This window comes from Lathyrus oleraceus, chromosome 2 (assembly GCF_024323335.1).
Source record: "Lathyrus oleraceus cultivar Zhongwan6 chromosome 2, CAAS_Psat_ZW6_1.0, whole genome shotgun sequence".
Classification (NCBI taxonomy): domain Eukaryota; kingdom Viridiplantae; phylum Streptophyta; class Magnoliopsida; order Fabales; family Fabaceae; genus Lathyrus; species Lathyrus oleraceus.
In genome coordinates, this window is record NC_066580.1 from 281,286,901 (window position 1) to 281,303,121 (window position 16,221).

Genomic DNA, 16,221 nt, shown 5'->3' on the forward strand with positions numbered 1-16,221 from the left:
AACAACTTCTTGGCCATTGCATGACCACCAGGATAGGTACCAAAAGATCCCTCGTGCACTTCCTGCATTAACATGTCTGCTTCGTGTCTAACCATACATCTGAGCAAAACCATGTCAAAGTTCCTCTTGTACAACACATCATACTTGTTCAAGTAAAAGCTTCCAGCTAGCCTTCTCAGTGTCTTCTTGTCATTCTTTGACGCTCCTTCAGGATACTCTTGGCTTTTGAGGAAATTCTTAATATCATAAAACCATAGCTTCTCATCAGTAACAGACTCGGCTGCAAACACATACGCAGGCCTCTCGAGTCGACTCATAGCAGCGTGTGACACATGATTCTGCCAATGAACTTTAATCATGGAAGACAATGTGGCTAAGGCATCAGCCATTTGATTTTCATCTCGGGGTACATGATACAACTTTACTGCCTTAAAGAAAGTCAGGATCCTTCTGGTGTAATCTCTATAAGGAATCAAATGCGGCTGATGAGTACTCCAGTCTCCATTGACTTGGTTAATCACTAGAGCAGAATCTTCATAAATATCCATAGTTTTGATCCTTAGATTGATGGCTTCCTCAATCCCCATGATACAGGCCTCGTACTCAGCTTCGTTGTTGGTTACTTCAAAAGTCAATCTGGCAGAAAAAGGTATGTGTGCACCTTTAAGATTAATGAGTACCGCCCCAACACCATTTCCATTCACATTTACCGCCCCATCAAACATCAGTGTCCACTTGTCATCGGGATCCGGTCCTTCCTCGACAAGAGGCTCTTCATAATCTTTCACCTTTAAGTACATGATATCTTCATCGGGGAATTCAAACATCATCGGCTGATAGTCATCAATTGGTTGCTCGGCAAGGTAATCAGACAGAATACTACCCTTGATGGCCTTTTGCGACATGTACTGGATATCATACTCTGTCAAAATTATCTGCCAACGAGCCACTCGTCCGGTAAGAGCCGGCTTTTCAAAGATATACTTTACTGGGTCCATCTTAGAAATCAACAAGGTAGTATGGTTCAACATATACTGTCTTAGTCGGCGAGCAGCCCATGCCAAAGCGCAACAAGTTTTCTCGAGCAGCGAATATCTTGTTTCACAGTCGGTAAACTTTTTGCTAAGGTAGTATATTGCATGCTCTTTTCGACTAGACTCGTCATGCTGTCCCAATACACACCCCATCGAATTCTCTCTTACTGAAAGGTACATTATCAGAGGCCTCCCCGGAACTGGAGGTATAAGAATTGGAGGTTTCTGCAAATATTCTTTTATCTTATCAAAAGCTTTTTGACAACCATTGTTCCACCTGATTGCTTGATCTTTTCTTAGCAATTTAAATATCGGTTCGCACGTAGCTGTTAGGTGAGATATGAACTGTGCAATGTAGTTCAGCCTCCCTAAAAACCCGCGAACCTACTTTTTCGTTCTTGGTTCAGGCATTTCTTGAATAGCTTTTACTTTCGCCGGATCAACCTCAATCCCTTTCTCACTGACAACAAAACCTAACAGCTTTCCAGATCTCACTCCAAATGTACACTTGTTTGGATTCAGCCTCAGTTTGAACTTTCTCAATCTTTCAAACAACTTTTGCAAGTTTACCAAGTGCTCCTCTTCTGTCTGAGACTTCGCAATCATATCATCCACGTACACTTCAATTTATTTGTGTCGCATGTCATGAAAGAGAGTCGTCATAGCCCTTTGGTAGGTAGCACCGGTGTTCTTCAACCCAAATGGCATTACCTTATAATAGAACGTGCCTCAAGGTGTAATGAATGTCGTCTTCTCCATGTCTTCTGGCGCCATCTTGATCTGATTATAGCAAGAAAATCCATCCATGAAAGAGAAAACCGAGGGCTGAGCAGTGTTATCGACCAATACATCAATTTGAGGTAATGGGAAGTCATCTTTCGGACTGGCTCTATTTAAATCTCGGTAATCGACACACATCCTGACTTTACCATCCTTCTTCGACACGGGTACGATGTTGGCCACCCAAGGGGGATAATTCGTAATCGCTAGAAAACCTGCATCCAACTGTTTCTGAACCTCCTCTTTGATCTTGACAGCCATATCAGGACTAGTTCTGTAAAGCTTCTGCTTTACTGAAGGACAATCTTCTCTGAGAGGTAGCCTGTGCACCACAATATTTGTATCCAAACCAGGCATATCTTGATACGACCATGCGAATACATCCACATATTCTTGCAGCTTTTCAATCAGCCCTCTCTTTACCTTTTCCTCTAAAGCAGCCCCTATCTTGATCTCTTTCTTTGCATCCTCAGTACCAAGGTTAATGACTTCCAACTCTTCCTGGTGAGATTGAATGACCCTTTCCTCCTGTTTCAATAGTCTGGCCAATTCTTTGGGGAGCTCACAATCTTCTTCACTCTCCTCTTCGGCTTGGTAAATGGGATTATCGAAGTCATACTGAGCCATAACAGAACTGTTTTTAATGGAATCCGCAAGATCAATTCTGCACGAACGATGTTTCATGCTTTATTTTAGAAAAGAGTTCAAGGAAGTCACAGAAAAACAAAAAACATTGCCATTTTTATTGTTTTGAAAATGAAAGTAATAAAAACAGAAAGACAGTGAACACAAATTTGATTGCAAAACATCATTTATTGATGATAATCATTGAAAATTTAAAACATGATGTGGCCCTACAATGAACCACTACACCTTGGGCAGAGCGTAGGGCTTTCATGCAAAATGAAAAACAAAAGAAAATCACTCTGTCTGGAGAGTAACTTGGACTATTTCTTCAGCGGTCCAGTTGTTGATCTTCTCCCCTGGAGCACACAGGCGCACCCAATTATCCATATCACAATCACTGTCACCATCTTCATTGTCTATTGCAAAGACATCCCTGTGATTCATCGATCCAGCACTATTGAAAGTACACGGCCCTTTCTGATTCTGGACACCCTGCTCAGATGATTGAAAAGGCTGGTAACCGATGCCAAACATGTCTTCTTTTACGGGCACATCAATCACCTTGCCCCAGCCTTCCGCGTTACCTGAATGAATGACCTCCAGAGCTTGTTTATAGGACGCAATCGAGGTGCCTGGTTTCTTCTGTTCAACAAAAGCCACCTTCTCAATACTGACAGTCTCAAAAGCTTGACATAGAGTTTCATGAATTTCGCCATCCATCTCCACATATTTGAAGGAGGATAAACGGCTCACAAAGATGTCCTCTTCGCTACACACGGTCACAACTTGACCATCCCACACATATTTTAGCTTTTGGTGGAGAGTCGAAGAAACTGCTCCAGCTCCATGTATCCAGGGACGCCCCAACAGACAATTATATGCTGGTTGAATATCCATCACATAGAAGACAATGTTAAACACTTCCGGGCCGATCTTCACAAGCAACGTGACTTCACCAAAAACTGATCGCTTGGATCCATCAAAAGCACGGAAAACGAGATCACTTGGTGTGAGAACAACCCCTTCGGCATCAAGCTTACTCAGAGCCTTTTTGGGCAGCACATTCAAAGAAGAACCGGTATCAACCAAAACATGCGACAAAACCGCGCCTTTGCATTCCATCGTGATATGCAGAGCTCTATTGTGATCGCGACCCTCAGGTGTCAAGTCTAGATCCGTGAATCCCAAACCATGTCTCGTGTTAACATTTGCAATAACACCTTCAAGCTGGTTAACAAAAATCTCTTGAGGCACATAAGCCATATTCAACATTTTCAACAGGGCGTTACGATGCGCCTCGGAACACATCAACAGAGAGAGAATAGAGATTTTTGACGGTGTCTGGTTCAACTGATCCACGATCTTGTAATCACTCTTCTTGATAATTCTCGTAAATTCCTCCACGTCCTCCTCAAAAGAACTCTCAGGCACCTCCTTTCGCACTAGTTCTTCTTCAACTACAACTTGTTTTCCTTTTGTTCTAGCAAGAGTCTCAGTATTGTTATCCTTCGGAACCTGTGGTGCAAACAAACGACCATTTCTCGTAAATCCTCTGGGCCCTCCCACATTACCCACAGCCGAACCAACTATTACTGGAATCTTATTTGACGGACCAACCGTCACTGGAGTATGATTTACTGATCTGGTCTGATTCTCTAGTCTTCTATTTCTGCAAAAAGAATTGTCATATTGCCACATAATTGCTCTACTATTCTAAAAAAGTCTTCCACTAGAAGCAGCAATGGTGGTAGGAGTACTGATAGTTACAGGCGCATTAATAATCGCTGGAACACCAATAGTCACCGGAGCAGATATGGTCATGGGCGCACTAATAGTTCTTGGATCATGTACAGGACCTTCTGGCGGTGTAAAGTAAATGGTAACAGTTGATACCTCTTCACGGTCTTTCACTACCCGATCAAACTGTAAACAACCTTCATTCATCAATTCCTGGATACCTTCTTTCAATTTCATACAGCCGTTTTCATGATTACCACAATCTGAACAATTCCTGTCACATCCCGGGAATACTCCTCCTCTAAGCAGACGTTCCTTCACTACAAACAACGAAGTCTGAACATCATTAACATTGTCTACCAAGTTCAAATTTTCCCCATTTTCCACACTATTTACTCTGGGCCCTCCATGCCGAGGCATAAGATTATTCACCATATTCGGAGTGGGAGCAAAATTAATCGTCTTGGCATCAATCAAATCTTGAACTTTATGGTGAAAAGCCCGATAATTCTCGATGTGGTGCCCAGGCGCACCAGAATGAAAATCACAATGGACATTAGCATCATAACCAGCGGGAATCCTTGTTAATGGAGCCATAGTGCGAAGTTCAACAAACTTTAACCTGAGCAGTTCAGGGAGTAATTCAGCATAAGTCATTGGCAACGGATCAAAATGACGATCTGGCATTCTTTGTCTTGGTTGGAATTGGCGTTGTTATTGTTGTTGTGGTTGGCCTCTTAGTGGTTGTTGAGGTTGAGTTGCTGGAATAGTCACAGCAGTAACTTGACGGTATTGTTGTCCTCTGTTTCCATTTCTCTGATTATGTATAGCATTTGTCTCACCCTCTCTCCTTCTGGGTGCCCCTGAAAATGGTTTCTTAGCACTTGAAGAACTTGAAGAACCAGGGTCTTGGATTTTTCCTGCTTTGATAAGACTTTCAGTTCTTTCTCCGCAAATCACGACATCTGAAAAACAACCAAATAGGCAACTTCCCATACGATCCATGAATACACCTTGCAGGGTTCCAATGAACATATCAGTCAATTCTCTCTCCAACATCGGAGGTTGTACTCTCGCAGCTAGTTCACGCCACCTCTGGGCGTATTCCTTGAAACTCTCATCGGTCTTTTGAAACAAACTCTGCAACTGGGTTCTGCTCGGAGCCATGTCCATGTTATGCTTGTACTGCCTCAGAAAAGCTTTACCTAACTCTCTCCAGCTTCTGATAGATTCTTTTTTCAAGTCCATGTACCAATCCAAAGAGGCTCCAGACAAGCTGTCTTGGAAAAAGTACATCCACATTTTTTCATCATCAGTATAAGCGGATATCTTTCGATAGTAAGCTTGCACATGAGTTCGGGGACAAGAAGTGCCATTGTACTTGTCGAAAGATGGCGCTTTGAACTTGTACGGGATCCTCAATCCATCAACTAAGCCCATGTTAGAAATATCAAAACCCAAAGAATTCTGGCACTCCATGGCGCGAATCTTTTCAGCAAGGGCGTCAACCTTCCTATCTCTCTCTTCCGCCTTCCCAAATTCATCATCATCACTGAGCATAGTGAACATATCCTCTTGCTTGTCAACCAAATGAGAAGGATGGTGAACTGGAGCACGTGCCGCTCGAGCATTATCAGCCTCTGTAATGATGGGTTGTCCATTGATTCTAATACCACGCAATTTGTCACCATTAGCATGGTTGTTGACAGGGCTGGTAACAGCAGCGTCATCGACAGGGGTTCCTTCTGGCGGATTCTGACCGACAGGGGGAATCACAGTTTCTTGTCTCTGGACCAAGGCTCGGAGTTCCTCTTGCCCTTGCACTACCCCTTGCATCATACTCATGAATTGGGTCATGTTGGTCCTCATCTCTGCTAGTTCTGCTTGAAATTGATCCATGATCTTCTGTTGATTCTGCCTTGTTGCGTAACGGTGCGAACGATACTCAGCAATCCTGCCTAGAACGGGAACCAGAATGAGAAATCCTCTTCAAGAACACCTGTAATGATGCAAGAATGATATGTGTATGATGTGTATGCTATGTTTTATCATGAATGAACCCGAAAAATGATATGCATGTGCGGGTTAACTTTTTTTTTTATGCATTATTTTTTTTGAAAATAAACATGCTATGATGCAAAATGATGAAACAATGGATGGTTGGTTGTGTATCACAAGGCACAGGATCAGAAATTCAACATGAATTCGGAACCGGGAACCATATAACACAATCATCAACTTAGAACCCATACTTCAGAACCAACGGTCACCAACAAGAACCAAACAGAAGTCACCAACAGGACACGATCACCATCAGAATAAGTCACCATCAGTACCTGTAAATGATTCATTCTCGCGCCCACTCACGGGTGTGATCTAGGCCAGGGTAAGGTCAAGAGAAACGCATGATAAACAATCCTTTCAAGAATATCATCATATGCACACCAGGTGTATGCAACGATAATACCCCATCAGAATCTGAACTGCTCGTGATACCATGTTCCGCTAAGTGGCGCCATTCCACCCGCTTCCCATGAATCACTCTATTCCTAGGTGTCCTAAAGTTCACTCATAGCCTGTGTATTGGGCCTTTTACCTCTTGTGATTCCCACCCAATAGTGAAACAAATACACAGCCAGCACAATATGCATGAAACAGTAAAGCGCACATAGGATGCAATGCAAGCAGATAAGTATGCAAAGCAATAAATAACACATAATAGACAATAAACAAACAAACGCTAGGAAAGGCCCGCTAGGGAAAATAAGTCCCCAGCAGAGTCGCCAGCTGTCGCTCCCCGGATTTCCCGAATCCAAGTACAAACGCGAAAAGAGGGGCGAAGACAAAGAATAGAGTCGCCAACTATGTACTTTTATCCCAAGAAAAGGGAAAGGTAGTACTGCATAACCGAGAGGGAACAGATAAAACAAAGTCTCGAACCAAAGAAAACTGAGTAAGGGGGCCGGTTACGTGAAGGGAAGGTTATCACACCCCATCACGTCTGTGGTACTCCACAGGATCCACGCTTGCTATTTATGTCTAAAGTGTGTGTATAAAAAGTCCTATATGCGATGCAAAAGAGAGAAAATCAAAGTAGGGAAAAGAAAGAGTTATTGCTCGCACAGGCCCTACCCTGCTGCATACGTATCTCAAGAAGGATTGAGAATCAGAGCACCGTAGCTCGGCTAACCTATTTTTGTTTGTTTTGTGTTTTTTAGATGAACGACGTTACTACGCAATCTACCGGATGCTCGACCTTTGGAGACTTACTCACCTGTAGTAGAAGGAGTTAATGTGTTCTTAGGAGAAGAAAAATCAATGAGTTTGTTTGTGTTTTAGGAATGCTCATGCAAAAAGGAAGTCCTAGACGAAGGAACCGTGCTACCTAATTGACATGCAAACGAGAGACTATACGAAGCCTAGCAGTCCTATGGGTGAGACGATCACACCACACAAAAATATATAGCATAAGATAAACACACCAACAAGGGGGTTCAAACATACATGGGTAGGGCTTTAGTCAAGAGGGGTCATATCAACCTCGACAAACAAGCCATGGAAAGGTAATCAAATGAGCTCTTAACCACTGACATTGAACGTCAGGGTGAGCAGATCAAAAGGGTAATGAGGATAAGACCTCATAGCTCTTAACCCTGGACAGGGTGAGCTCATGACAAAGCGTGGGGGTTCAGAAAGATGGAACCCTCTCCACTGACTGACCGGACAAAAGATCTTGGGCTTTTGTTCTGAAGCATCGGCACATAGTGTGAGCATAAAGAACGACACACTGAATAACAGGGGATTGACTACTAATCCCTTTTATCCATCAATTGCCTCTTCATGGAGGTCTTTAGCACTGGTGCCTCTTCTTGGAGGTCTTTGGGCACAAAAGTAAACACACAAGAACATTGCCTCCTATCGAGGTCTTCCAGCTAAGAAAGCGGTAAAATGCGGGAAAGATGTAAAAGGGATCAAAAGATCTACCACACGGATAAAGATCTGAAGTAACAACAACTAAAGAAACAAGAAACCCGAAGGTCTCTCAAGCTTGCACCATCAAAGAAAGCAAGTCAGCAAAGTAATCCGAATAAACCTCCAAATGGCATCCCACAAATAAAGTGGAATACCAAGCAAGCTATCTCTTCAAGAGTCATGTGAGCCCTCACAAAAACTCAACAAACAAGTTAAAATAACAAGATGGGGTGCAATCAAGAGTTGCACCAAACAGAATGTAACCACATGAATCATGCCATTAAAGTTCACAAAAAGTTCGCAAAAACGCCCAAGGATAGGAGGCCTAAACCTCTTATCAAACAAATGCATCAAAAGGGTATCAAAACTCAAAGTCAGGGGGCAAGGATCCACACATCAAGACATGACATACATACTAAAACATGTGCCCGGATGTAATAGAAAACATGTCACAACAAACACAAAACAAATTAGAGAGCAAACAGAAAAACCATGATCGCTACTGTTTCGCTTAGCGAAGGCTTAGCGAAGCTTCACTTCAGGCTCGCCTAGCGATGGGCTAGCGAATGCCTACGGGTTCTGGGTTCTTCATTGATAACAGTACGATTTCAAAAACCCCAAATCCGATGGTACCCATTTCAGAAACTGAGTGATCAAACATTCAAGGTATTGTTCTACACATTCATGCACATCTAAACCCACATGCAAAACCTAACGATACCCACTCTTCCAAATTCAACCATAATGCCTCATACTTCAGAAATTTCAGGTTAAAAGCGTAAATTAATGGAAATAAGGGCAAACCTGGTTGGAGAGATCGATTGAAATTAAAATGCACGGTTGGGTTTGCAGAGCAATGTTAGGGTTTATGTGAGATAGAAGTGAAAAATGTGTGAGTCAGAGTGAAAAGTCTCAAAGTCCGAGTGAATGTTTCAGAGTCAGGGTGTATGGAGGCTGCTGCAGATTAGTTAGTTTTTTTTTGTTAGGGTTTTGTTCCAATGAAATTAGAATTTATACTCTGATTTTCGTGGCTTGGTGGGCTCAGAATGAAGGCAATTCAAGCCCATGATTTTTTCTGTCATATTTTTTATTTTCAAAACGCGTGGGCTTTGCCTAGCGAAGAATTTGCTCGCCTAGCGAGCATGACAGTTTGGGAAGTTCTTCTGAGCGCAGGTGATTCTGGTGGCTTTTCTTGGGACTCGCTAGGCGAACCAATCTGCTCGCCTAGCGAGCATTTTTGCTCCTTCAAGATTAACGTTTTGAATGATGAATAGACCATATTTGAACATGTTGGAAGTATCTCAAGTCATTCCCTGGCCATTTGATCCTCAGTTGACCAACGGTTGACTTTCGATTTCACAGTTGAATTTTGAACTGGACTGAGCCCGTTAAGCTTGATCTTTCAGATAGAACCCACAAAGTGACTTGGATGATATCCAAGCTTCTTGGAAGACAAACTCTTGGAGATAATTCCGATGGACATGATGAGATGCAATATGAAATGTTAAATGACCTAAAATGAATGCATGAATGAGGGGGGCAAATTTGAGGTGCTACAGGGAGCCCTTTTTTTATGTGTGCATATGTGTTTGGTATAAAAGATGTTTGAGAAAAAATAGAGTGTGGAGATAAGAAAAGAATTTATTTATTATATTTTTGTGTTTGACAAGACCTTCGGCCTCGTGCCTACGTACCAACATAAAAATGAGGGATCAAAACCTCGTGGTTCGTGGTAAAAATTTCAAAGTTGGTGAATAGCTTTTAACAAAAGGTTAATAAGAAAAGGCGCAAAGGGACAAAAGTTTGAATGAAGTTGGTAGTTCTTTTTATCTTTTGAAAATTTAAGTCAATATGTTTAAGTTTATTTACAAATTTGATTAAGAAAAAGTTTGAAAATTTAGTGGCATAAGGCCAAAGTTTCTAATCATTAAACAATGTCTAAGTTTGAGATCACAAGCAAAGAAAGTTTTTGAAAAGGGGGAGAGATTTTGAAATTTAAGAAGTGGGAGGAGATGAAGAGGTTATCCTAAGCACAAATTTAAAAGTTAAGAGTTTAAAAGATCTGACCAATGGGATGCAATCCAACAGACAATAATGCCATATAGAAACCCACTTTTCCTTTGGAATTTGAATCAAGCAATAATCAATAAAGAAAATTAGTAATATCCTAACATCATGAAGATTAAGGCATCAAATAAAGATAGCCACGTCCAAGCAAGTAAACCCCCTAGCTAACAGTCTCATTTGTCTTCCCATGTATCAGATGAATTATTCCTTGATCAACTCAGAGTAAAGCATCAAACACCAGGTCAAAATAACATATAAGCACAAAGAAATAGTAGCAGGTGAATTCAAACAAATCCCAAGGTTTTCATTAGATGAAGGCTCAATTCACAATAATTAAATCTCAGAATGTTGGCATTGGTCAAGTCCTTTTTCATAGGGAATGTTGCCTAATTCTAAGTCCAAAAGTTCAGATCAAGTTCAACAGTCTAACATATGTTTTTTAGTGTTTTTGTTGTTATTATGTATTTTAAGGTCCTAAGACCACAAGCAAAATCAAAACACACAAACAAAATATATTCAATCACAAGATATGACTCAAATGAGCAAAGTGAAAATGACATAAACATAAACAAGTTATATGAAATGTAAATAACAATGAATGATAAATGACTGAAATTTAAATTGCATAAAGTAAATGACTTGAAAGTAAAGAAATATTAACAAGAGTTAATGAAATGTTAGTTAAAAGTTAGTCAAGTATTAGTGGTGATTTTTAATTGATTAAACCATTCTTTGGAGAACACTCAACTATTCATTCATAAGTATGAATCCTTAAACCAAGACATCTTCCATGAGAAGGGCTCCAACTTGGATAATTCAACAAGTATGCCACTAGCTCTCATGAAAGGAAAAAAGGTTAAGTCTCCATACAATGCCATGTAGAATGAGAGACTTACAATCTCACTTACTAGAATGATATGCCTTGTGTAACACCCCAATAAAATAAAATAATTATTTAAATTAAGTTAATAGTATATTTATTAATTTAATTAAATAATTGGATTATTATTGGAATAATATAAATTGGAATTAGAAGTTGGAATTAGAAAAGAGTCTCATTTGGAAAAGAAAGTTTTTTCACGTGAAACAGAGAAGCGATTGAGAAAGTGGAGAAAGGGCAAAGAGGAAGAGCAAGAGAGCAAAGGTTGGAGAAGAGAAGAGCTGGAAGCTTAAAAGATTGCCGGATTAACTCAGGTAAGGGGGGTTTATCGTCGTTTAATGGGTATTATGGGTTAACATGTAATGGGTAGTGATAAACCGTTGATTTGACCCTAATTGGGATTGTTGAATGCTGAAGAATTGTGTTGGATAAGTTGTGTTAAAGCTGTAATTGAATCTGTATTTGAGTGTGTTGTGATTTTCCGAACGTATAGCTTTTTACGGAATTGGAATCGGAGGCCCGGAAGTCCTCCAACGGCGGAAAATGCGGAGAATTCTGCATTCTGCTTCGTGTTAGCGCAGGAACAACTTTCTGTCTTGCGTTAACCGGTTAACCCAGGGTGTTAACCGGTTAACACTGTTATGATTTAGGAAAATTGCTGTTTTGTCTGCGTTAACCGGTTAACCCAGGGTATTAACCGGTTAACACTGTTGTGTTTTTTGAGAAATTGCTGTTCTGTCTGCGTTAACCGGTTAACCCAGGGCGTTAACCGGTTAACACTGTTGAGTTTTGCCAGAAAGCGTGTTTTGTCTGCGTTAACCGGTTAACCCAGGGCGTTAACCGGTTAACACTGTTGGAAAGGTGAAAAATTAATATTTGAATAGCGTGTACGTAATTGGTGGTTGGCCTATATTGGCATATGATGTAATAGGGATTAATTTCCGTTGTTTTGAGCAGTAGGGGTATTAGTAGAGTGTGCTAATACGGTGATTAATTAATTGACATGATATGATGTTTTGATAAATGTGTTGATGATGTATGATTGTATGCATAATGCTGTGAATGTATATGTTATGTATGCAATTGTGAATGGACTGTTTATGGCTTAGAGTGTGAGCATATGTCCATTGTGGATTATTGTTGATGATTTTGCATTGCTAGGTGATTTAGCGTGCATATTGTGGCCTTTATGGTGGTAGCTAATTCCCATGGTGAGGAATTAGTGAGTGAATTATTGTGGATTGTTGTTGATGTTTGCATGCTAGGTGATTAGCGTGCATAGCATAGCCCTTGGGGTGGTAGCTAATTCCCATGGTGAGGAATTAGTTAGTGAGTCACTAGGTCTCAAATGAGTGGGACTAGTGAGCTTGGTAGCCGTATCTGGATTTGATCGGTGAGGTTGAACTATATGTTCACGAATAGTCGGTACCGCATGCATGGAGTCTTATTGCATAATTTATGTATGGCGTATAATATGAATGGATGTATTCCAGTATTATACGTGTGTTGTGTGTTGTGTGTTGTGCTGATGTCGAGTATGATTGAGGTGATATTGCCGTTGCTGAATGTGTAATCTGATTTGGGTGATGAAATGTGTTAAATTACTTAACATTGCATGATAGTAACGAGCAGTGATTGAGTAGAAGCTAGTGCTTGGAGTCTAGTGTAGTCTCCTTAGTGGGTCGTGCTCTGATAGATGTAACATCGGGACGGGATGTTTTTACTTTGTTGAATAATTTTACATGTAATGTGTTACATGTTTTACATGATTGATGAGATTTCTATCCGCTGCGTATTATGCAAATGCTTATGTTTTGAATTAATAAAAGAGCATGACAGTTATTATGGTGAATGGTGTGAAATAATTGTGTGACACCCTTAATTGCATAGTTACTCTGATTGACATATTGTTATTTTAATTAAATATTTGGGGTATTTTAGAAGGGTGTTACACCTTGAGGGTCAAGTTTAGCTCTATGTTAAGCAATCGTAATTGGATTTATATAGAAGTCACAACTATCTGAGGTCGGGCAATAAAAATTTAGGTGTTAATGCATGTTAGAGATTTGGTATGAAGAACCAAACTCCTAAAACATACCACACACTAAAAGGAAAAAGATCAAGAGGGAGGGACCTATCTCAGTCATACTTGTATTGGTTCATCTGACACAAGGTCATTGATGAACCAATTAGCCTTAAGACATTAGAGATTTCATTGGTCAAATTATGGAATGGGGAAGAATAGGGTGAAGATGAAGAGGGAGGGGAAGATAGAAACACAAATTGGTCATGAGAGGAATTTCATCAAATCAAAACCATCCATTCATTTTGGAGATGTAATGTACATTTCATCAATCCCCTAAATCCAATGGTTTTGATCCAACAAAAGTCAAATCAACCTTGACCAAGGCCCAAACAGAAAGTCAAACAGCACAAGACCATAAAAATGACTCAACATAATTTTTAATCAATTAAACAATTAAAAATCAAATTAAAAATGAATTAAAATACATTTTAATTTGGTTAAAACCTAAAATCTCTTCAAAACACCAAATAAATGGCCAAGGGATTTATCCTAGGTCAAACAGGTTCAAAGGATCTTAGACAAAAAAAATCACTATTTTTGAAAAGTCAGAAGTATTTTTAAACAATTAAAAATATGCATAAAAATATTTAATTCATGAAAAATATCAAAATTAATCCAAAAAATAGTTTTAATTTAGAATATGAAAGAGAAAAATATTTAAAGATTTTTGGTGAAAGCCCCATATTATTTGGATAAAAAATGAAATTTCTATGAATTAAACAAAATAATGCAATTAAAAGTAAATTCAGAAAATAAAGAGAGATTGGAAAAAACGAGGGCCATCAAATCTCCCTCATTAATTTAGGTGACAAATTTGATGGTCAAGGGCGTATTATCCACCATAGTCCACAGTTAACGCGCATGTACAAGTGGTATTCAAATGCAATGGCTCAGATTAAAACGTTCAAACATGATCAGATGGCCAGGAAGCGTGCCAACACACCATTGGAGCTAGGGCTTCGATCATCTTCTCCAGTGAACCTCACCAGACTGATCCAACTTCATCTCAATGAAAAATGAAAAAAAGAACACTATTTCAAAGAGAAAATGCCCAGGATCTCAAATTTGGCCTCAATTTTCTTCAATTCCAAGTATATCAAAAGATACATGGATTTGAATTTTGAGGATCATGAACTGAGTTGCTTCGATTTGACCTCAAAGAAACTCAATCTTGTTGCCTACATTGGTAGGACTTCAGCCAACCAAAAATCAAAGAGAATTATGAAGAACTGAGAGAGAATCGAAGAGATGAAGTTTCTGAAAAATCACTTGCGAGGGAGCTTGAATCTTGCTTCCAATTAGCCTTGGCTTGACTTCAAATGCTTGCAGGAAGTGAAATGGATCAAGGAATGACTTGGATTCTTGGAGTTTCAACTTCAAAAATGAAGTGAAATTGAAACTCGATTTTCAATTGAAAATCTTCAAGTTTATCATCTAATGGTGAGGGTTAGAATTGCAGGTTCAAAGTTTGGGCAAGGTGTCTCCAATTCTGAGCATGAGGGGTCTTATTTATAGGCTATACATTTGCTTTCCACACACTTCATTCAAAATGCCAAAAATAGAAATCTCACTTGCATGGATGCATGAGCGTGTGATAGGCCTATCAAATGATGCCAAATGATCCATAATTCTGTGTTATCCAACCTGAAATGATGTCACATAGCCATGCATAAAGGAAATGAATGTTGAACATAAATCTTACCAAATGGAACCTTGTGAAGAACTCATGTGCAAGTTCCTCAATTCTTGGCCAAATGAGATGACCTTGGACTTTTTGGAAAGGTGAGATCAAGGGGAATAACTTTCATGTTGAAGACCTTTAAATTTGAAGCTTGGATAATGATGAATTTTGATGTGGAAGTTTGGGAAATCAAACATAATTGAAAATTTTCTAAGTCCCAAGTCAAATGTTCACCTCTTCCACCATGAATAACTTTTGTTATGGGCTTCAAATGGAAACAGTTCCTTCATAAAAGTTGTAGATCTTTCAAACCTATTAAATTTAGTCACAAATTTGACCTTATTTAGATTTGGCATGAAGGAGTTATGTATTTTAGAAGTTGAGGAAAATCTCTTGTTCAATGGTAATGACCCAAAATGACCTATAATATTTTCTCTTGGAACATGCCTTTGAAAGTTGAATTTGAAGTTCCTAAAAGAATAAAAGTTGGAGAGAACATCTTGAATTTGATCATGAAATTTGAATGACCTTCATATCATAAAAGTTGAGCAAGTTATGGTCCTTGGAAGTTGTCCTCCTAACTATGATTCAAACAAAATGACCTATAATCTTTCACCATAAAAAATGACTTTCCAAGAAAAACTATCTCTTGAGCTCAAAATGAAAGTTGTTTGGAATGTCATAAGGAGTAATTTTTCTCTTAGAATCATTTTTATATGACAAAAATTGTAGGAGATAGGGTCTAGGGAACCCCAGTTTTGACCAGTTGACTTTCTCTAGTCAACCACCATGAACCAACTTGCAAACTTGAAGTTCTTTTGATCTTTGAGACTCATGGATGATCATATATGTATAATATGAGGTAATATGAAGTATCCCTTGGAATATTTGATCAAATATTGAAGAAACTTGCTGAGGAAGTCACACAAGATACCTAAATGAATTAGGGTTTCTAAGGCAAACAATCTTCAAACTCTTGATGAATTCTTGATCAAAATAATAAATGAAGATCATGTGAATCCATATATGATGTCTAAAACCAATATGAACCATCTATTGGTTGATCTACTTGCATTGAGGGTCTCAAACCCTAGTTGTGAGCTTGATAGGACATTGGTGGATGCACACACTACCTTTAAAAGAAACAAAGCTATACACATGGCCGACCCTGTGCATGTGCAGCATGTGCTGCAGCACAGGGCCCCAAATATTAGAGGCCCAAATTTTTGAATTTTTTTCATAAATATTAATAAAAATAAATAAAATATTATTAAAAAAACTCAATAATAAAAAAAAAATTTATGATAAAAACTCAATACATACAAAAATCAAGATTGATAAAAACTCAAAATAATTA